Here is a 23063-nt window from a genome sequence, read left to right on the forward strand (position 1 = left end):
CATACATTCTTATTGATAACGTTCCTTTGGAGTTATTGATCATAAATTCTTATTGATAACGTTCCTTTGGAGTTATTGATCATAAATTCTTATTGATAACGTTCCTTTGGAGTTATTGATCATACATTCTTATTGATAACATTCCTTTGTTGTTATTGATCATAAATTCTTATTGATAACATTCCTTTGTTGTTATTGATCATACATTCTTATTGATAACATTCCTTTGGAGTTATTGATCATAAATTCTTATTGATAACATTCCTGTGGTGTTATTGATCATAAATTCTTATTGATAACATTCCTTTGGAGTTATTGATCATACATTCTTATTGATAACATTCCTTTGGAGTTATTGATCATAAATTCTTATTGATAACATTCCTTTGCTATGGCTTTACATCACATGGTTGGAGAGTTACTTATCCAATAGAACCCGGAGAGTGTTCTTCAATGGAAGCTTCTCTAACATCAGATAACAGATAGGTACAGTGCGGTGTCCCTCAGGGCGGTTCCCGTGGGCCGTTCATGTTCTCTATTTTTACAAATGATTTGCCATCTGGTCTTACACGCACCTAGAATGACTCTGTTTGTGGACGGTTCCACACTCTACATGTCAACAACCCGAATCCAGTGAGGTCACTGACATTCTAAATAAGGAGTTCCAGTCAGTATCAGAATGTTTAATAATAAACTGAATAAAATTTAAAGAATTGTGTTTGGTTCAAAACATTCTCTAAGACCTAAACCTCAAGTGGAGTTGTACATTAACCTTTCACGAGTATCAATCCCGGATCCGGGAGCACCCCCCACCCCCCACACACTGATTAGCATAGCTAGCATAGCTTCACAAGTAGATAGTAGCATCTAAATATCATTAAATCACAAGTCCAAGACACCAGATGAAAGATACAGATCTTGTGAATAAAGCCACCATTTCAGATTTTTTAAATGTTTTACAGGGAAGACAAAATATGTAAATCTATTAGCTAAACACGTTAGCAAAATACACCACTATTCTAACTCCATCAGTTTCTTACTCCTTCAGGTGCTATCACCAATTCGGCTCAACTAAGATATTGATAGCCAATAACCTATAAAAAAAACCATCAGATGACAGTCTGATAACATATTCATGGTATAGGATAGTTTTTGTTAGAAAAAAGTGCATATTTCAGGTAGAAATCACAGTTTACAATTGCACCGACCATCACAAATCGACTAGAATTACTAGATAGAGCAACGTGTATGACCAATTTACTCATCATAAAACATTTCATAAAAATAGACAAAGCATAGCAATGGAAAGACCCAGTTCTTGTGATTTCAGACCATATTTCAGATTTTCTAAGCGTTTTTCAGCGAAAACACAATAAATCGATAAGTTAGCATACCACATGTGCAAACGTTACCAGAGCATCGATTCCAGCCAAAGAGCGCTATAACGTAATCACCGCCAAAATATATTAATTTTTTCACTAACCTTCTCAGAATTCTTCCGATGACACTCCTGTAACATCATTTTACAACATACATATACAGTTTGTTCGAAAAGGTGCATATTTAGCCATACAAAACCGTGGTTACACAATAAAAATACTAGGAAATCAAGCCTCAATATGTCTGACGTCATCTATCAGAGTGATCTAGTTTAATTGAAAGCTAATCATATACTTGACTAAAAAATACAGGGTTGACAGGAATCGAAAGACAAATTAGTTCTTAATGCAATCGCTGATTTACATTTCTAAAATTATCCTTACTGTGCAATACAGGGTTCGCCAAGCGAAGGGATAGAAAACAAAATGGCGAAATATGCGTTTAAAATATTTCGACAGAACAACGATTTATCATATTAAATATTACTTACTATGAGGTGATTTTCCATCGGATTCTTGGGCAATGTATTCTTTCTTGGGTATAATCTTCTTTTGGTCGAAAGATGTCCTTTGTCCGTCTAAATGCCCGCTAACGTTCAACCAGGACCCCGAAATGTGCCCGGTGCTTCACATAGAAATGCATCAAAATCGCTTTAAACGGATATAAATTGCTATAAAACGGTTTAAATTAACTACCTTATGATGTTTCTAAGTCCTATATCGAATTAAATTACAGACGGATACATTTCAAGTTGATAACTGAGCCTGTGAAAATGGCATCCGGAGGTCCCTTCCTGCGTAAGGGCGAGCGTCGAAAGGGGGGCTACTCTCACTCCTTGGTCTTTTATAACCTCTGAGAGCTACCTAGAAGGCCCATTCCACTTCTCATTGGTTACTGACATCCAGGGGAAGGCGGGTGCAGTTCGTGTCGTTCCATAGGATAGACAGAGACCTTAAAAACTGATCTGAAACCAGAGCTTCGCTCTCAGACCTTTCACTGTCTGTCATGGATTTCGCTGTAGAAAGAGTTCTGGGTCACCCACAGACATAATTTCAACGTTGTATGAAACTAGAAAGTGTTTTCTATCCAATAGAATTAATAATATGCATATTGTACGAGCAAGAATTGAGTACTAGGCAGTTTAATTTGGAGACGACAAAATGCTAATTCGGAACAGCACCCCCTGTAGTCGCAAGAAGTTGGGTGTTACCAAAGATAGAACAATGAACCAGATATTTCACCAGATGTATAAATTTGAAGCATCCCCCTTGGCGTTTTGACTCACTACCAAAAATGGTAGTGAGAGGAAGCCCAATAGCCGACAGTGGGAGATGGAAGGAGGTAGATTGTCTGGACATTTTATCATCAATGAAACATTGGATCTCAATGCAGTGTTCTGTTCCCAAAACTAGAATCTGTTACGAACAGAGTGGACTAAGTTCTGTAAACTTTACACATTGCCAGTTCTGTAGACTTTACACATTGCCAGTTTTGTAAAATCGTGTTGTTTAGAAAGAGTGCAAAGGTGAATTGAGTTATTGAACACAGAGTAGGTGTTCCCTAAAGGAATTATGCAAATGCATGTTAGAACTGGCCAATAGGATCTCGCTAGTTCGTTCTTGGCTCTGCCCACCTCCTTGCTTGTTCTGCCAGGCTGTGTCTTGGTTTAGTTATACAAATATTTGGTCTGACCATTGAGCAAGTTGAGGAAGCTATACTCCTATGTATAACATTGGATGGTCAATTACCATGGCCAAGTCATATTGACAGAGTTGTTGTGAAGAGATGTTCTGCGTCTTTTTACACAAATCTATTGTACTTATTGTTAAGGCTCTGATCTTGTCCCATCTTGATTACTGCTGGACGGTGTTTCCTGCGACACATTGGTGTGGCTGTCTTCCGGGTTAAGCGAGCAGTGTGTCAAGAACAGTGCGGCTTGGCAGGGTCGTGTTTCTGAGGATGCATGGCTCTCGACCTTTGGCTCTCCCGAGTCCGTACGGAGTTGCAGTGATGGGGCAAGACCTTAACGACCAATTGGAGAGAGAAATTATTATTATAATAAATAAATATTGAAATATCACAAACAGAACTGGACTTACAACCAGTTTTAGGAGGGCATGGTCTTATTTGAATGGTTTTCCCTTCTCCCGACAGCAGGACCTGTCCTTCTCCCGACAGCAGGGCCTGGCCTCCTCCCGACAGCAGGGCCTCTCCTTCTCCCGACAGCAGGGCCTGTCCTCCTCCCGACAGCAGGGCCTCTCCTTCTCCCGACAGCAGGGCCTGTCCTTCTCCCGACAGCAGGGCCTCTCCTTCTCCCGACAGCAGGGCCTGTCCTCCTCCCGACAGCAGGGCCTCTCCTTCTCCCGACAGCAGGGCCTGTCCTCCTCCCGACAGCAGGGCCTCTCCTTCTCCCGACAGCAGGGCCTCTCCTCCTCCCGACAGCAGGGCCTGTCCTCCACCCGACAGCAGGACCTCTCCTTCTCCCAACAGCAGGGCCTGTCCTTCTCCCGACAGCAGGGCCTGTCCTTCTCCCGACAGCAGGGCCTCTCCTTCTCCTGATAGCAGGGCCTGTCCTCCACCCGACAGCAGGGCCTCTCCTCCTCCCGACAGCAGGGCCTCTCCTTCTCCCGACAGCAGGGCCTGTCCTTCTCCTGACAGCAGGGCCTCTCCTTCTCCCGACAGCAGGGCCTGTCCTTCTCCCGACAGCAGGGCCTGTCCTTCTCCCGACAGCAGGGCCTGTCCTCCCGACAGCAGGGCCTCTCCTCCTCCCGACAGCAGGGCCTGTCCTCCTCCCGACAGCAGGGCCTCTCCTTCTCCCGACAGCAGGGCCTGTCCTTCTCCCGACAGCAGGGCCTGTCCTCCACCCGACAGCAGGGCCTCTCCTTCTCCCGACAGCAGGGCCTCTCCTCCTCCCGACAGCAGGGCCTCTCCTTCTCCCGACAGCAGGGCCTGTCCTCCTCCAGACAGCAGGGCCTCTCCTCCTCCCGACAGGTGGGCCTGTCCTCCTCCCGACAGCAGGGCCTGTCCTCCTCCAGACAGCAGGGCCTGTCCTTCTCCCGACAGCAGGGCCTGTCCTCCTCCCGACAGCAGGGCCTCTCCTTCTCCCGACAGCAGGGCCTCTCCTCCTCCCGACAGCAGGGCCTCTCCTCCTCCTGATAGTGTAGTAGTAACATAAGGCAACTGGATGCTAATGGTAGAAGAGACATATAGTCTGACAATTCCAATAAGACACATACTAGAGAAATATGCCTAAGACAATTGGACACATTAATGAAAGGGGGAGACACATGGTCTGCTGACCTGACACACTAATGATAAAAAGGACCCATAGTCAGCTCCTTCTAAAAAGAAGGCGTATAGTACAGAATCTGCTGATTCCAATAAAGGCAAACTGAACAAAGAGTACATTGACACATTATGCTGACACACTAAAGATAGAGGGATCCATAGTCAGCTGCTTCTAAACAGAGGTTTATAAGACAGAATCTGCTGATTCCAATAAAGGCAAACAAAACAAAGAGTACATTGACACATTATGCTGACACACTAGGATGGAGGGTCCGGCCACCATTGTAGTCTAGCTGAGAGCAGATGTGGGCGTTATTGGGCGTGAACAAGCGGGAAGCTTGAACTAGAGGATAGTGGTGGCGAATGACTTGAGAAGGGAGACTTCATTTGCATAAGGGATGGACATAGTGCTATGTGTGTATAAATATAGGAGCTAAGGCTCTGGGGGAGGGGGGTTCCGCGGGGTGTGTTCCGCGGTGTGTGTGCCGCGGGGTGTGTTCCGCGGACATTCCAGATTGTGATACAATTTGTATTAAAAATCTTATTTGAGTTCACAAAGTTCTTGTAAGAGTTATATTTGAAGTGATTTTCTACGACATAATTGGCGAGCTTGCCAGGAGCTGATAGGGACTGGGACGTTCTTGGCTGATGATGGGTTCTTTGGACAATCTAAACAAACAGAGGTGGCCGCCCAACTATATACGGTAAGCAAGTTCTTACAATAGTTGAAATGTTTGTGTAGATTGCTTCAGAGTCCTGTCTCAGCGGGAGGAATGTCATGTAGGTCTCTCTCTCAAATTTCCTAAAAACGATAAAAACGAAAGAACTTTTGAATTCAAATAAATGTGCATGCATGTGTGAGTTTGGGTTTTGTATGAATGCGCATGTCTAGAGATTGAGTGAACTGGAACTGTGAACTTTGATTGTGTCGGGTGTTTGGCTGAGGGGAGCGGGCATTTGTTCTGGTTGGACTGCTCGAGACAGGTTCATGTGTCTGGTTTGATTGGGGGAGTTGTTCCGTCTGATTCTGCTTGGCCGGGTTCGACCGTATCAGGATCTGTTTTGGGATGTGCGTAAACACACCTCAGTCAACCTGAGCGGGCGACTCGTGTCGGGTGTGTGTGATTCGGACTGCCCCTCTCGTCGGACCATTCATTTTGAGCAGCCTTGTGTGGGCTGATCGGCGCAACTGTTTGTACTCTCTAGTTGAGCGGCTGGGCTCAGGCGCAGGGCTACAACAAGTAGTTTATACAGTCAAAGCATAAAACAGTAGGTTGTAGGAAAACGTTAGCCCGATTGTGCGGCGTTCAACTGCAAAAGTAGCTTATACAGTCAAAGCATAAAACAGTAGGTTGTAGGAAAACGTTAGCCCGATTGTGCGGCGTTCAACTGCAAAAGTAGCTTATACAGTCAAAGCATAAAACAGTAGGTTGTAGGAAAACGTTAGCCCGATTGTGCGGCGTTCAACTGCAAAAGTAACTTATACGGTCAAAGCATAAATCGGTAGGTTGTAGGAAAACGTTGGCCCGATTGTGCGGCGTTCAACTGCAAAAGTAACTTATACGGTCAAAGCATAAATCGGTAGGTTGTAGGAAAACGTTGGCCCGATTGTGCGGCGTTCAACTGCAAAAGTAACTTATACGGTCAAAACATAAATCAGTAGTTAAATAAATATTCATAGTTTCCGCTCTGAAAGGAGGATTGTATGGGTGAAGTAGTAGGTGCAGGAAAAACGTTGGCCCGATTGTGCGGCGTTCAAATGCAAAAGAAATCCTGCGAATAAAAAACCGCTCTGTCTAGCTACCAGGGTTTGGTAATTCAGTAGGTCACGCCACAATACTACTCTAAGAATAGAAGAAAAGATAAGTATTGGGGGTTGAATAGGATATGAAGACAAGCTGATCCGATTAGACAGTAGTCTCGTCATATTGTAGAAGTCTAGGCTTATGTAGAAGGAAGTGAATTAAGTCAATAAAGAAAGACTGAGTTGTTTTGAGGTAAAAACAAAGGGATTGAATGAACGGATGAAACATAAAAGGATGAATGATAATGTTGTAAGAAATAAGTAGATCTGTGTAAAAATAGAAGATTAGGAAGGAAAGATGAGTTGTGTGTGTATGTAGGCAGAACGTCCAGGAGAGGGAGCGCGCAGCTCTCCTGTGACAGAGTAGAGTTGATGCTGTAGTATTCAGAAATAATGTATGTACTGTATAGAGTAGGCTTCGATAAAAGAAATTAAGTGATGTGACAAATGAATTATTAATTGGAAAGGAGATTGGCTCTAACTCGGAAAAATAGTAAATAAAAGGTGTAGAAATACATGGGAGTATTTAGGAAAAATAAATAAATAAATAGTCGCATGGGACCAAAATGTGAAGCTCGATTTGTAGGCGTTCTGATGTCAACATTCTATCATCAGAAAATACATTGCGATGAGGTTGTGTGTGTGGTTCCTCTAGTCCTCGCAGACGTGCGGGTGATTGGCAGAACTATTGACAAGATCTAAGAACCAATAAGAAAATAGCTCTCTGTTCTGGATATAGGTATATCGGGTAGTGTACATTAGAACTTAGTGCGGTAGTAGGAAATGCCGCTATACAAGAGTTTATTTCCTTGTCAAAATAACAAACAACTAATTGGTTTGAGGTTAGTGAGAATGGAATTTTTTACTTGTCGGTGTATAGTCTCTGAGCGAACAATGAGTGTTTCATAGAGATTACAGTTTATATGTGGTCAAGAAGAAGTATTGGATCACGTTTGACATCTAGTAAAATAACGATGGAATTTTAATTGTTAGACATTCTATACCACAATTCTCTGGAACTGTTAAAGACGCTTTAGAATAAAATCTATGGATAAGTAAAATTATTGGTTTGCTGACTAAAAGGTAACGTTGTGAATATTAACAATATGTACACTTTCTTTTCCAGAAAGAATAAGGGAAAAAAAGGGTTTTTTAATCTTCTCTGGTCAACAATGTCATTGGAGACTGCATTACTGTGGAAAGCAGTTAATTAAAGTCAGCCGCTTTAAAAATAAAAATATCTGGATAAGGCTAAAACATGGAGTTCTGGATGAGTGAGTCCAGTCCCTTTGCGATTATTGGCTTATGATTTACTACTAAGTGCACCATGTACTGGGAATGAATATACATTAGTAGGTTTATTGGAAGGGTTTTTTCCAATTCAGTTTCAAATTGGGTATGCAAAAGGATGAACATGTTTTTGAAAAATGTATTTAAGTTGCTCCTAAAGAAAGGGGGAGTGGAAACATATTAATGGTCTCAAAATGCCCTGAATCCTAGGAATTTCTTGTGAAAGACTGATCACCTTTTACTAGAAATTGTTGGAACAGGTGGGATATACTTATAAAATGTTTAAGACACCAGACTCTATTCAAACTGTATAATTACTTTGAAAATCTATTATGTCCCTGGGAAAATTATGAAGAGTTGTACCCTTAAATTGAATAAGTTATTCGAATAGGTTTATTTTAATTTTAATTTTGATATAACATGGGTTCATGGGTAAAACTATCAGTTCCTTGGGGTTATGGTCTTTGGATAAATACACTAATGTGTTTTGTTCATTCTGCATATAGAAAGTGATGAAAGTTACTCCAAAGGGTTTTGTTGATAAAAACATCATCTATAATTCATCTGAGAGATCACCAGTAGAATAAGGGAGTTATCATAAGAAGGTGACGTCAGAATGCTTTAAGGCATGGGAGAGAATATCACTACAAGTGGGTGTGGAGCTCAAACCCACCCTAACCGGCTGAATAGTGAGGGACAACTGTGTCTGATGACCTGTGAACTGTATCTAAAAAAGACATGCTGAAATGACATTATATTTGTTGGGAGAATAATGACTTAAAGGAATTGGGGTACTGACCTTTTTATTATCAGGCCACTCATGAGAGAAACTGAGACAAAAGGGCTATTGGGAAAATAGATAGTACTGGTATTTAAAGTGTTTAGTATAAATGTTAATTATTAAAGGGATGATGTGTATTGAATAGATGAGGTCATATTTGAGTTAAAGTAAACACTAAGGATTGTTATCATGAATATTGGGTTGGAAAATGTATAAAATAAAAAGTATAACTGTTTAGTTATTTGGATATAGAACTGTTTAACGTTAATAGGCTTAGGGAAGCTCTGGAAACTAATCCTGAGACAAGGAGGTTGACAGAACTTACAGAATTTTAGATTAAAGGTTTTTTGTTTCTTTCGTTTTATAATGTCATTGGAATTGGGATGATAAAATGTAATGTTCAATTGAATAAATAGGTAGTCTGTTGTGCGAAGATACCCATGAATGAAGAAGAAAGAGACCAACAATAACATTGGCATAGAATGACACGGATGGACGTTTTCCATTACATTACAAATAGTGGTAATATTGCAAATGTGCAAGTATTATTATTATTATTATTATTATTATTTTTTTTTTTATTATTATTTTTTTTTTTCTCTTTTTCTCGTTTGGTCAATTTATTTTTGTTTTGAGGAACATAAGGTTGTGTATATGTTCCTGAGGAGGGACTGATATAAATGATATATAAATTGACTTAAGGATGTTTTAAGTATGTATCAAACAATGGCAGTTATGGGTTAGGGGACTCATAAAAGAAGGTAATGATAGTGAAGGGGTGTTATTTCTAGAAAATATGTATAAAAATAGAGATAATTCACAGAAAAGGAAAGACAGCTGGCTGTGTAAAATATAGGGACAATTCTAAAAGTAAATAGAACAATTCACATATCTAAAGATATGGTAAAAAGAATAAGTGGTGGCATTTTGAACATTAGAGCAAAAGTTTAAGAAACTTATGACATAGTTTTGTTAGGATTGGATATTAATCCAACTGGAAAACGCTTGAATGATTATATGTTATTTTACAGCAGTTGCTGTAGGGACAATCATTTGACTATCATTATGAATGTTTCTGTGGCAGGAGGCCAGGTATTTGAGGCAGAATGGTTACATAGGGCTATTATTAAAACTTAAGATTTAGTGATCTTGCTAATGTTGTCAGGAAATAACCCATGTGTTAGTGTGTATGTCCTCAGGAAAAAACAGCCAGAAATGGAAGGGCTTGGGCTGCATTCTGGAGACTGAGTGTACATCAAGATACACCAGGCTGGTGGTATACTTCTTACAACACTGCAGTGGTAAAGTTCTTTATGTCTCTCTTTGGTGGGTGCATAAGTCTCACGAGAAGTAAGGTCCAGCTGAATAATGGGTGAGCTTGAAAACACCATGACAGAGGATGTGGAATCAGAGAGAGAAAGAGAGAGAGATTAGATTCCACTATAGACATACTGGGTTGAGTTTGGAGGCTACTTGTTTTATTTTTAATACATCATGTGAAAGAGAATGGATGATAGGATATTATACTCTAAACAAACATGTTAAAGGGATTGATATGAAAGCATATACAGTGTTGAATTAATTCAAGAAGAGAGAATGTTAATTGTAGGTTATGCACATGATTATCAGTTGAAATGGAGTAGATGGGAAACTAAGTAAAAATGACATGATTTGGGAACACCTCTCAGAACCTGTGGCCGAAAGGGGAAGACTGGGTGGAAGCATGAGGAAGCTTTTTAGGGCTTTTATTTTTGTGGAGTCCAGCAGAAAAGTATCCTGGAGGCATAGAGTCAGGTAAAGAGAGAGTGGGAATTGTCATGGTCTCAGATTTCAGTTTGCATGAATATATTTATGCATAACACATAACATTGTCAATGCTGTTATGTTTTGTCTGTTGTTTTCCAAGTCTTATGTTTAGGAAACCAGAAGGAGAGGGGTTCGCCAGCTTCAGCTGGAATGTCTGTTTGTTGTGTGATGAGTGATGGAAGTAAGAGGATGTATGGTGCAATCTTAGAACAGAGGCCATAAGTCTCTAAGTATGAATGCTTCACAGAAAGAAGGCAGAAACCTGAGCCAGGATGAGAGGTTCTACGTCTGATGATCCAAGGGGACCAGAAGGACTTCTCCCAGTGATACCAGGAGATCTAGTCCACGTTCAAGTGTTCCGGAGGAAGTGGGATCAACCGAGGAGAGATGGACCCTATGAGGTGGCCAAAGCAACAAGAACGGCCGTCCAAGTGAAAAGAAGCCAGACGTGGTACCATCTGAACCACTGCAGCTGAGTCCCAACAGAGAGAAGGATACAACCACATAGAGATGAGGACACTGAGGATGCTGATTCACCAGGAGGGAGCCTGGAGGGAGCAGGAGCAGCGGAAACGATTGAGACGCCAGGGAGGAGCCAAGAAAACAGCAAATCAAGTGAAAGCCAAAATACGACAAGTGCACCGACTAATGCACCCAGAAGAGGAGGAGAGGCCTCACATGGCACAGAATGAGAACATCTTTTCCCTAAAAAAAATTGAAACCTTCCAGATGGAAGTTAAGTCCGGCCTGAGGAGGGAGCCTCAGGTGAAGAAAGAGGAGGAAAAGTCCTGCAAGCTGAAGAAAATGGGGATTTCCCCACAATTGACTTTTAAACTTTTGAATGGTCTCCTTTACAGACAATTGATGTTAGAACAACAAAAGAATAATGACATTGACATAACAGAAGCAACAGTGAATGCTAGTATAGAAACAACAGACTAATGCACAATCAAGATGTATGGTGGGAGCAGGAAGAGAAGAATGGAATCAGCCGAACAATCCAAAAAGACTGACAAGGTTAGAATCTATGTTCCACCTCAATGTATAACAGAAGCAGGAGAACTGAAGTCTATCTCAATCATAAGGATCAAACCCTTATCGGAGATTGCACTCAGTGGATGGACAGATCACCAAACAAAGGGAGAAGTCGTTTGGGACCTGAAAGGATGTGACCTGACATGAATCAAAGAAAAAGACGAGTAGGTGCTCATCATGAACAAGATTGAACCAGTGGAAGGTGAAGACCTACCCCTGCACCTGAACAGGAAGAACCTGTGACAACAACAAGGGTGGCGGCTGCTGTGACGACCACAGTAGCTACCACTAGATGACATCGACTGCCCTTACCAAGCAGACCACCGTGCCAACAAAGCAATCTGAGACATCAGTCAGGAGAGTTTTTACTGATATTTGAAACTTTCTGATAAACTCTAATGATCTACCTCAAGATAAGAACATTGAAAAAGCAACAGAATTAGATATATCTCATGCTTCATCAAATATGTAATATTTTATCCTTATATTTTTTATACCAAATTTGATCTATTACTCTTATGACAATTGGAGATGTTTGGTCTAGTTAGTTTTTTTTTTTTTTTATGTTTCTGATTAGATCTTTTACTCCTATTTCACATTGGAGATGTTTGGTCTAGTTGGTTTATATGCTTCACTTTGTTTTTATTTTTTGTATTTTCTTGTTTATCATAGGTATTTTCTTTTACTATCCCAAAGTCTTATTTGTATCATTTATGTGGCTAAATAGCCCCAGAGGGGGGATTGTAGTAGTAACATAAGGCAACTGGATGCTAATGGTAGAAGAGACATATAGTCTGACAATTCCAATAAGACACATACTAGAGAAATATGCCTAAGACAATTGGACACATTAATGAAAGGGGGAGACACATGGTCTGCTGACCTGACACACTAATGATAAAAAGGACCCATAGTCAGCTCCTTCTAAAAAGAAGGCGTATAGTACAGAATCTGCTGATTCCAATAAAGGCAAACTGAACAAAGAGTACATTGACACATTATGCTGACACACTAAAGATAGAGGGATCCATAGTCAGCTGCTTCTAAACAGAGGTTTATAAGACAGAATCTGCTGATTCCAATAAAGGCAAACAAAACAAAGAGTACATTGACACATTATGCTGACACACTAGGATGGAGGGTCCGGCCACCATTGTAGTCTAGCTGAGAGCAGATGTGGGCGTTATTGGGCGTGAACAAGCGGGAAGCTTGAACTAGAGGATAGTGGTGGCGAATGACTTGAGAAGGGAGACTTCATTTGCATAAGGGATGGACATAGTGCTATGTGTGTATAAATATAGGAGCTAAGGCTCTGGGGGAGGGGGGTTCCGCGGGGTGTGTTCCGCGGTGTGTGTGCCGCGGGGTGTGTTCCGCGGACATTCCAGATTGTGATACAATTTGTATTAAAAATCTTATTTGAGTTCACAAAGTTCTTGTAAGAGTTATATTTGAAGTGATTTTCTACGACAATAGCAGGGCCTGTCCTTCTCCCGACAGCAGGGCCTCTCCTTCTCCTGATAGCAGGGCCTGTCCTCCTCCCGACAGCAGGGCCTATCCTTCTCCCGACAGCAGGGCCTGTCCTCCCGATAGCAGGGCCTGTCCTCCTGACAGCAGGGCCTCTCCTCCTCCCGACAGCAGGGCCTCTCCTTCTCCCGACAGCAGGGCCTCTCCTCCCAACAGTAGGGCCTGCTCCACTCATTCTCCCGTTTCCCGACAGTAGGGCCTGCTCCACTCATTCTCCTGTTTCCCAATAGTAGGGCCTGCTCCACTCATTCTCCCATTTCCCAACAGTAGGGCCTGCTCCACTCATTCTCCCGTTTCCCGACAGTAGGGCCTGTGCCACTCATTCTCCCGTTTCCCGACAGTAGGGTATGCGCCACTCATTCTCCCGTTTCCCGACAGTAGGGCATGCTCCACTCATTCTCCCGTTTCCCGACAGTAGGGCCTGCGCCACTCATTCTCCCGTTTCCCGACAGTAGGGCCTGCACCACTCATTCTTCCGTTTCCCGACAGTAGGGCCTGCCCCACTCATTCTCCCATTTCCCGACAGTAGGGCCTGCTCCACTCATTCTCCCGTTTCCCGACAGCAGGGCCTGCGCCACTCATTCTCTCGTTTCCCGACAGTAGGGCATGCTCCACTCATTCTCCCGTTTCCCGACAGTAGGGCCTGCGCCACTCATTCTCCCGTTTCCCGACAGTAGGGCATGCTCCACTCATTCTCCCGTTTCCCGACAGTAGGTTCTGCTCCACTCATTCTCCCGTTTCCCGACAGTAGGGCATGCTCCACTCATTCTCCCGTTTCCAAAACAGTAGGGCCTGCTCCACTCATTCTCCCGTTTCCCGACAGTAGGGCATGCTCCACTCATTCTCCCGTTTCCAAAACAGTAGGGCCTGCTCCACTCATTCTCCCGTTTCCCGACAGCAGGGCCTGCGCCACTCATTCTCTCGTTTCCCGACAGTAGGGCATGCTCCACTCATTCTCCCGTTTCCCGACAGTAGGGCCTGCGCCACTCATTCTCCCATTTCCCGACAGTAGGGCATGCTCCACTCATTCTCCCGTTTCCCGACAGTAGGTTCTGCTCCACTCATTCTCCCGTTTCCCGACAGTAGGGCATGCTCCACTCATTCTCCCGTTTCCAAAACAGTAGGGCCTGCTCCACTCATTCTCCCGTTTCCCGACAGTAGGGCCTGCTCCACTCATTCTCCCGTTTCCCAACAGTAGGGCCTGCTCCACTCATTTTCCCGTTTCCCGACAGTAGGGCCTGCTCCACTCATTCTCCCGTTTCCCGACAGTAGGGCCTGCGCTACTCATTCTCCCGTTTCCCGACAGTAGGGCCTGCTCCACTCATTCTCCCGTTTCCCGACAGTAGGGCCTGCGCCACTCATTCTCCCGTTTCCAGACAGTAGGGCCTGCCCCACTCATTCTCCCGTTTCCTGACAGTAGGGCCTGCGCCACTCATTCTCCCGTTTCCCGACAGTAGGGCCTGCTCCACTCATTCTCCCGTTTCCCGACAGTAGGGCCTGCTCCACTCATTCTCCCGTTTCCCGACAGTAGGGCCTGCTCCACTCATTCTCCCGTTTCCCGACAGTAGGGCCTGCTCCACTCATTCTCCCGACATTAGAAAGTGCAGTGGCCAGTTTATAGCCACCCCGATAATTACCACAAAACTGAACCTAAACTATAGCGAAACTCATTTCCCACATATAACAACGGATTAAATAAATGAAGCATATAAAGTAAAGTAGTATGGGGGAGTTGATGAGCAAAGGGGAGTGAACGACGCATAATTACGTAATGATGAATGGTGAATTGAAGAACAGGACCATTCTATTACATTGGTAATTTCTAATTATATTCTCAGTGGTATGTACTCTGTATCAGTCCACCAAATCCAAGCAGTCTTTTCAGTCTACTCTGGCCTACTTGGAGTACACAGTGAGAGTGTGCATAATTTACAACGGAAATGAGGACCAAGACGAATGGATGGACATCCTGTGTTAGTGTTGTTACAAGATCTGAATACAAAACAACTCGGATGGAATAAATGCATCATGATGATGACATCTCTGGTGATTATTCTTCTGGTTCTGAGTCTCAGTCTGATTCAGACTTCCCTCTTCCCAATTCCCACTTCCCTCTCTCTCCCCTCGTCCCTCTTCCCACTTCCCACTTCCCTCTCTCTCCCCTCTTCCCTCTTCCCACTTCCCTCTTCCCTCTTCCTTCTTCCCTCTTCCCTCTTCCCACTTCCCTCGTCCCTCTTCCCACTTCCCTCTCCCCTCTTCCCTCTTCCTCTTCCCACTTCCCTCTTCCCTCTTCCCTCTTCCCACTTCCCTCTCCCCTCTTCCCTCTTCCCACTTCCCTCTTCCCTCTTCCCTCTTCCCTCTTCCCTCTTCCCTCGTCCCTCGTCCCTCTTCCCTCTTCCCACTTCCCTCTTCCCTCGTCCCTCTTCCCTCTTCCCTCTTCCCACTTCCCTCTTCCCACTTCCCTCTTCCCTCGTCCCTCTTCTCTCTCCCCTCTTCCCTCTTCTCTCTTCTCTCTTCCCTCTTCCCTCTTCCCTCTTCCCACTTCCCTCTTCCCTCTTCTCTCTCCCCTCTCCCCTCTCCCCTCTTCCCACTTCCCTCTTCCCTCTTCCCTCTTCCCTCTTCCCTCTTCCCACTTCCCTCTTCCCTCTTCCCTCTTCCCACTTCCCTCTTCCCTCTTCCCTCTTCCCACTTCCCACTTCCCACTTCCCTCTTCCCTCTTCCCTCTTGCCTCTTGCCTCTTGCCTCTTCCCACTTCCCTCTTCCCACTTCCCTCTTCCCTCTTCCCACATCCCACTTCCCTCTTCCCACTTCCCACTTCCCTCTTCCCTCTTTCCACTTCCCACTTCCCTCTTCCCACTCTCTCCCCTCTTCCCTCTTCCCACTTCCCACTTCCCTCTTCCCTCTTCCCTCTTCCCACTTCCCACTTCCCTCTCTCTCCCCTCTTCCCTCTTCCCTCTTCCCTCTTCCCTCTTCCCACTTCCCACTTCCCTCTTCCCTCTCTCTCCCCTCTTCCCTCTTCCCACTTCCCTCTTCCCTCTCTCTCCCCTCTTCCCTCTCTCTCCCCTCTTCCCTCTTCCCACTTCCCTCTTCCCTCTTCCCTCTCCCCTCTCTCTCCCCTCTTCCCTCTTCCCACTTCCCTCTTCCCACTTCCCACTTCCCTCTTCCCACTTCCCTCTTCCCACTTCCCTCTTCCCACTTCCCACTTCCCTCTTCCCACTTCCCACTTCCCTCTTCCCTCTTCCCACTTCCCACTTCCCTCTTCCCTCTTCCCACTTCCCTCTTCCCTCTTCCCTCTTCCCACTTCCCTCTTCCCTCTTCCCACTTCCCTCTTCCCACTTCCCTCTTCCCACTTCCCTCTTCCCACTTCTCACTTCCCACTTCCTACTTCCCTCTTCCCACTTCCCACTTCCCACTTCCCTCTTCCCACTTCCCTCTTCCCACTTCCCACTTCCCACTTCCCTCTTCCCTCTTCCCACTTCCCTTCCTCAGTCTCTCTGAAACAAACAACCTAGACATTATACTCAGAGATATACGTATGCGCACACATATATCAATTATTCATATGGGTCTGTATTTGTATTTCTGCATAAACACTGAGATTCCCACCGTCTCTCTGCAATATTGAAACAAACAAACACCGTTATCATACACAGGGTTATTCCACCTCAAAAAGCAGAATAAAGAGGATTTCCACACCCACCACGTCAGATGGCTCTTAAATGATGCATGCAGTTAGAAACAGATACAATAAGCATTTCTGCAACATTATTTGAAATATAATTTTAATCTCTGAGAAATGAAGCGAATTGATTGCACCTAAATTGTAAATTGTTTATATATAGGATTCATATGACATTCAATAAATATAGTACCTAACAGTTTGGACAGAACGTCATTCTAACAATGATTAATACATAAGGAATTCAAAACAATTGTGAAAAGCCAAACATGGACCCCCCAATGGACAGTATAAAGTATAAGTTCTCTATGTCGACAAGTAGTATGAAGCTGCGTCTTGGAGAATTGTTTATTCATACTATATTGTATTCTCTGTGATATTGGTCATGGTTTTCATTTCTCTGTTCAGAGAAATTAGCCATAGAAGTCACATGCATGGGTGTGAAAGTATCAGGTTTTACCCAATAGATTCCCTGAACTATTGAAAAAAAACTTTTATCAATTTTTGCTGATCTATTTTTTTTAAACGGATCACAACATATTGTTTGTAGCTTTGAATAGAAAACCTTTTTCTCAAGATGAAAATATGTTGTGGTCATCGTCACAATTCAAGCCAGTCCTCCATGAAAGCAATCCAGTTTGTCATTTTCTAAGCAACCTAATGTGTCAGATGTTTGGTTCTCTATTTATTGATATTATATCAAGCGTACACAATGAAATTGCCAGTTTGGGTGCAATCAAATAGCATCATTTCTCAAATTGTCTTAAAACTAAAATAATGTTGGAGGAATACTTATCTGTTTCAAATTACAAAATCCAGAATCAAATCAAATCAAATCAAATTGTATTTGTTACGTGCTTCGTAGAGAACAGGTGTAGAATAACCGGGAAATGATTACGAGTCCTTTTCCAGCAACGCCGAGTTAAAGATTACTTTTTTTAAAATAGTGACACGAGGAATACATACACAGTGAATAACGAATAGAAATAACTTGTAAAAACAATATGGCTGTAAATGTATACAGGAAGTAGAAAATAACATGGCTATATACAGGAAGTAGAAAATAACATGGCTATATACAAATCAAATCAAATCAAGTTTATTTTATATAGCCCTTCGTACATCAGCTAATATCTCGAAGTGCTGTACAGAAACCTAGCCTAAAACCTCAAACAGCAAGCAATGCAGGTGTAGAAGCACGGTGGCTAGGAAAAACTCCCTAGAAAGGCCAGAACCTAGGAAGAAACCTAGAGAGGAACCAGGCTATGAGGGGTGGCCAGTCCTCTTCTGGCTGACCCGGGTGGAGATTATAACAGAACTATGCCAAGATGTTCAAAATGTTCATAAGTGACAAGCATGGTCAAATAATAATCATGAATAATTTTCAGTTGGCTTTTCATAGCCGATCATTAAGAGTTGAAAATAGCAGGTCTGGGACAGGTGGCGGTTCCATAACCGCAGGCAGAACAGTTGAAACTGGAATAGCAGCAAGGCCAGGTGGACTGGGGACAGCAAGGAGTCATCATGCCCGGTAGTCCTGACGTATGGTCCTAGGGCTCAGGTCCTCCGAGAGAGAGAAAGAGAGAGAGAATTAGAGAGAGACAAGATTTTCAAAATGTTCATAAATGACAAGCATGGTCAAATAATAATCAGGAACAAATATCAGTTGGCTTTTCATAGCCGATCATTAAGAGTTGAAAACAGCAGGTCTGGGACAGGTAGGGGTTCCATAACCGCAGGCAGAACAGCTGAAACTGGAATAGCAGCAAGGCCAGGCGGACAGCGCACTACATTGCTGCCTGCCATAAGTTGAGGGACAGTGTCTGACAGACCAATCAACCTGCACATGTCCTCTACTGTATTCTTGTTGTTATTGTTGAATGTATGGTTATTTTGACCCTTGGTTATTGTTGTTACTGTTGTGCCGTTGACAATTTTGATTCTCATTATTTTCATATTATAAACATCCAAAGTAAGCTTTGGTAAGTGCGTACATGGTTACGTCATACCATTAAAGCAAATTGAATTGTATTGAATTGAGAGAGAGAGAGACAGAGAGAGAGGCATAGAGATAGAGGCATAGAGAGAGAGGCATAGAGAGAGAGACAGAGAGAGAGAGGGAGACAGAGGGAGACAGAGAGAGAGAGACAGAGAGAGAGAGACAGAGAGACAGAGACAGAGACAGAGACAGAGACAGAGACAGAGACAGAGACAGAGACAGAGAGAGAGAGAGAGAGAGAGAGAGAGAGAGAGAGAGAGAGAGAGAGACAGAGACAGAGACAGAGACAGACAGACAGACAGACAGACAGACAGACAGACAGACAGCCTTGCCATTGAGAAGGGTAGACACAGGAAAACCTGGCTCCCTGTAGAGGAAAGACTGTGCAACCACTGCACAACAGCAGAACCCGAGACAGAGCTGCATTTCCTGACAAAATGTCAAAAATACAAAACAATTAGAGAGTGTCATTTCCCCAAATTTGAAACTCTTATTCAAGGTTTCAAAGACCTCTCTGATGAGGATAGGCTACCTGTCCTGTTGGGGGAGGACGCAAAGAGCTGTGGGTTGGCAGCGCACTACATTGCTGCCTGCCATAAGTTGAGGGACAGTGTCTGACAGACCAATCAACCTGCACATGTCCTTTACTGTATGTTTATTGTTATTGTTGAATGTATGGTTATTTTGACACTTGGTTATTGTTGTTACTGTTGTCCCGTTGACAATTTTGATTCTCTTTTTTTATATTGTAAATAAGCTTTGGCAATATGTACACTGTTACGTCATGCCAATAAAGCAAATTGAATTGAATTGAATTGAATTGAATTGAATTGAATTGAATTGAGAGAGAGAGAGATAGTGAGAGAGTGAGAGAGAGAGAGAGAGAGAGAGAGAGACAGAGAGACAGAGAGGGAGACAGAGAGAGAGAGAGAGAGAGAGACAGAGAGAGAGAGAGAGAGGGGAGAGAGAGAGAGAGAGAGAGAGAGAGAGAGAGAGAGAGAGAGAGAGCGAGAGAGCGAGAGAGAGAGAGAGAGAGAGAGAGAGAGAGAGAGAGAGAGAGAGAGAGAGAGAGAGAGAGAGAGAGAGAGAGAGAGAGAGAGAGAGAGAGAGAGAATTGCCCTTTATGGTTGTGAGGTCTGGGGTCCGCTCACCAACCAAGATTTCACAAAATGGGACAAACACCAAATTGAGACTCTGCATGCAGAATTCTGCAAAAATATCCTCCGTGTACAACGTAGAACACCAAATAATGCATGCAGAGCAGAATTAGGCCGATACCCACTAATTATCAAAATCCAGAAAAGAGCCGTTAAATTCTACAACCACCTAAAAGGAAGCGATTCCCAAACCTTCCATAACAAAGCCATCACCTACAGAGAGATGAACCTGGAGAAGAGTCCCCTAAGCAAGCTGGTCCTAGGGCTCTGTTCACAAACACAAACACACCCCACAGAGCCCCAGGACAACAGCACAATTAGACCCAACCAAATCATGAGAAAACAAAAAGATAATTACTTGACACATTGGAAAGAATTAACAAAAAAACAGAGCAAACTAGAATGCTATTTGGCCCTAAACAGAGAGTACACAGTGGCAGAATACCTGACCACTGTGACTGACCCAAACTTAAGGAAAGCTTTGACTATGTACAGACTCAGTGAGCATAGCCTTGCTATTGAGAAAGGCCGCCGTAGGCAGACATGGCTCTCAAGAGAAGACAGGCTATGTGCACACTGCCCACAAAATGAGGTGGAAACTGAGCTGCACTTCCTAACCTCCTGCCCAATGTATGACCATATTAGAGAGACATATTTCCCTCAGATTACACAGATCCACAAAGAATTCGAAAACAAATCCAATTTTGATAAACTCCCATATCTACTGGGTGAAATTCCACAATGTGCCATCACAGCAGCAAGATTTGTGACCTGTTGCCACAAGAAAAGGGCAACCAGTGAAGAACAAACACCACTGTAAATACAACCCATATTTATGTTTATTTATTTTAACTTGTGTGCTTTAACCATTTGTACATTGTTACAACACTGCATATATATAATATGACATTTGTAATGTCTTTATTGTTTTGAAACTTCTGTATGTGTAATGTTTACTGTTCATTTTTATTGTTTATTTGACTTTTGTATATTACCTACCTCACTTGCTTTGGCAATGTTAACACATGTTTCCCATGCCAATAAAGCCCCTTGAATTGAATTGAATTGAATTGAATTGAGAGAGAGAGAGGGGATATATAAGTGGGTGGGGTCTAGTTTCTGTGACCTGGTGTAAAAAGTCATTTCACCTCCTAGCTCTCCCTAATGAACTTATTCCACCTTGTAACAGGGTTCACTACCTCTCTACTTGCTCCTTTTCCCTTCATCTCTCTCTCGAACAGCCTCTACTACCTCAATCCCTCATGCTCTCTCTCTCTCTCAAATTTCAAATTCAAGCTGCTTTATTGGCATGAAAAACATTGTGTCAATATTGCCAAAGCAACAATGTATACAATATACATTGTAATAAAAATTAAAAATTAAACTATAACTAACTTATAACTAAATAACGGTCATCTTCACCATTACATCGGTACTACAACTACTATCATCATTACCACCACTACCACCACCACCATCACTAAACTGCTATCATTACCATTACCACCCATACCGCTACTATTTGGAATGATAAACAACAATAATAATAGTAATAACAATAACAGTAATAACAATAACAGTCATAATAAGTAAGTTACTGCTTACTATGCAGATGTTATTATTTCATATTGTAAACATCCAAAGTAAGCTTTGGCAAGTGCATACATGGTTACGTCATACCATTATCTCTCTCTCTCTCACTAGAATCATAGAATTAGAATGAATCACAATAATAATGATTCTAATTCTGGAATGTTTAGAATATTTTGCTTTACCGTGATTCCTCTTCTACTCTCCTCTTTCCTCAATTCCTCTCCTCGTCTCCTCTTTCCCTGATACCTCCCCTCGTCTCCTCATTCCACAATTCTTCTCCTCTTCTCCTCGATTCCTGTCTTTGTCTCCTCTATCCTCAATTCCTCTTCTCGTCTCCTCTTTTCCTGATTTCTCTCCTCCATGTCTCTCTCCCTCCTCCCCCATGTCTCTCCCCTCCTCCTCCTCCTCCAAGTCTCCTCCCTCCTCCTCCATGTCTCCTCTCTCCTCCTCCATGTCTCCTCCCTCCTCTTCCATGTCTCCACCTCCTACCCATGTCTCCTCCCTCCTCTCCCATGTCTCCCCCTCATCCCCATGTCTCCTCCCTCCTCTATCCCTCCTCCCTCCTCTCCCATGTCTCCCCCTCCTCCTCATGTCTTCTCCATGTCTCTCCCCCTCCTCCCCCATGTCGCTCCCCTCCTCCATGTCTCCTCCCTCCTCCTCCATGTCTCCTACCTCATCTCCCACGTCTCCCCCACCTCCCCCATGTCTCCCCCTCCTCCCCCATGTCTCCCCCCTCCTCCATGTCTCCTCCCTCCTCTTCCATGTCTCCTACCTCCTCCCCATGTCTCCTCCATGTCTCTCCCCTCTTCCATGTCTCCCCCTCCTCCCCATGTCTCCTCCATGTGTCTCCCCCTCCTCCTCCATGTCTCCCCTCCTCCCCCATGTCTCTCCCCTCCTCCATGTCTCCTACCTCTTCCCCCATGGTCTCCCCCCGCCTCCATGTTTCCCCTCCTCCCCCACGTCTCCGCCCTCCTCCCCCATGTCTCTCCCCTCCTCCATGTCTTCCCCTCCTCCCCCGTGTCTCCCCCTCCTCCCCCATGTCTCTCCCCTGTCTCCTCCATCCACTCCCATGTCTCCTCCCTCCTCCCCCATGTCTCCTCCCTCCTCCTCCATGTCTCCTCCCTCCTTTCCCATGTCTCCCCCCTCCTCCCCCATGTCTCCTCCCTCCTCCCCCATGTCTCTCCCCTCCTCCTCCTCCATGTCTCCTCCATCCTCCTCCATGTCTCCTCCCTCCTCTCCCATGTCTCCCCCCTCCTCCCCCATGTCTCTCCCCTCCTCCTCCATGTCTCCTCCCTCCTCCTCCATGTCTCCTCCCTCCTCTCCCATGTCTCCCCCCTCCTCCCCCATGTCTCTCCCCTCCTCCTCCATGTCTCCTCCTTCCTCTCCCATGTCTCCTCCATCCTCCCCCATGTCTCCTCCCTCCTCCACCATGTCTCTCCCCTCCTCCTCCATGTCTCCTCCCTCCTCCCCCATGTCTCCTCCCTCCTCCCCCATGTCTCTCCCCTCCTCCTCCATGTCTCCTCCGTCCTCTCCCATATCTCCCCCCTCCTCCCCCATGTCTCTCCCCTCCTCCTCCATGTCTCCTCCCCCTCCTCCATGTCTCCTCCCTCCTCTCCCATGTCTCCCCCCTCCTCCCCCATGTCTCTCCCCTCCTCCTCCATGTCTCCTCTATCCTCCCCCATGTCTCCTCCCTCCTCCCCCATGTTTCCTCCCTCCTCCCCCATGTC

This window comes from Salvelinus alpinus, chromosome 11 (genome assembly GCF_045679555.1).
Source record: "Salvelinus alpinus chromosome 11, SLU_Salpinus.1, whole genome shotgun sequence".
Taxonomy (NCBI): domain Eukaryota; kingdom Metazoa; phylum Chordata; class Actinopteri; order Salmoniformes; family Salmonidae; genus Salvelinus; species Salvelinus alpinus.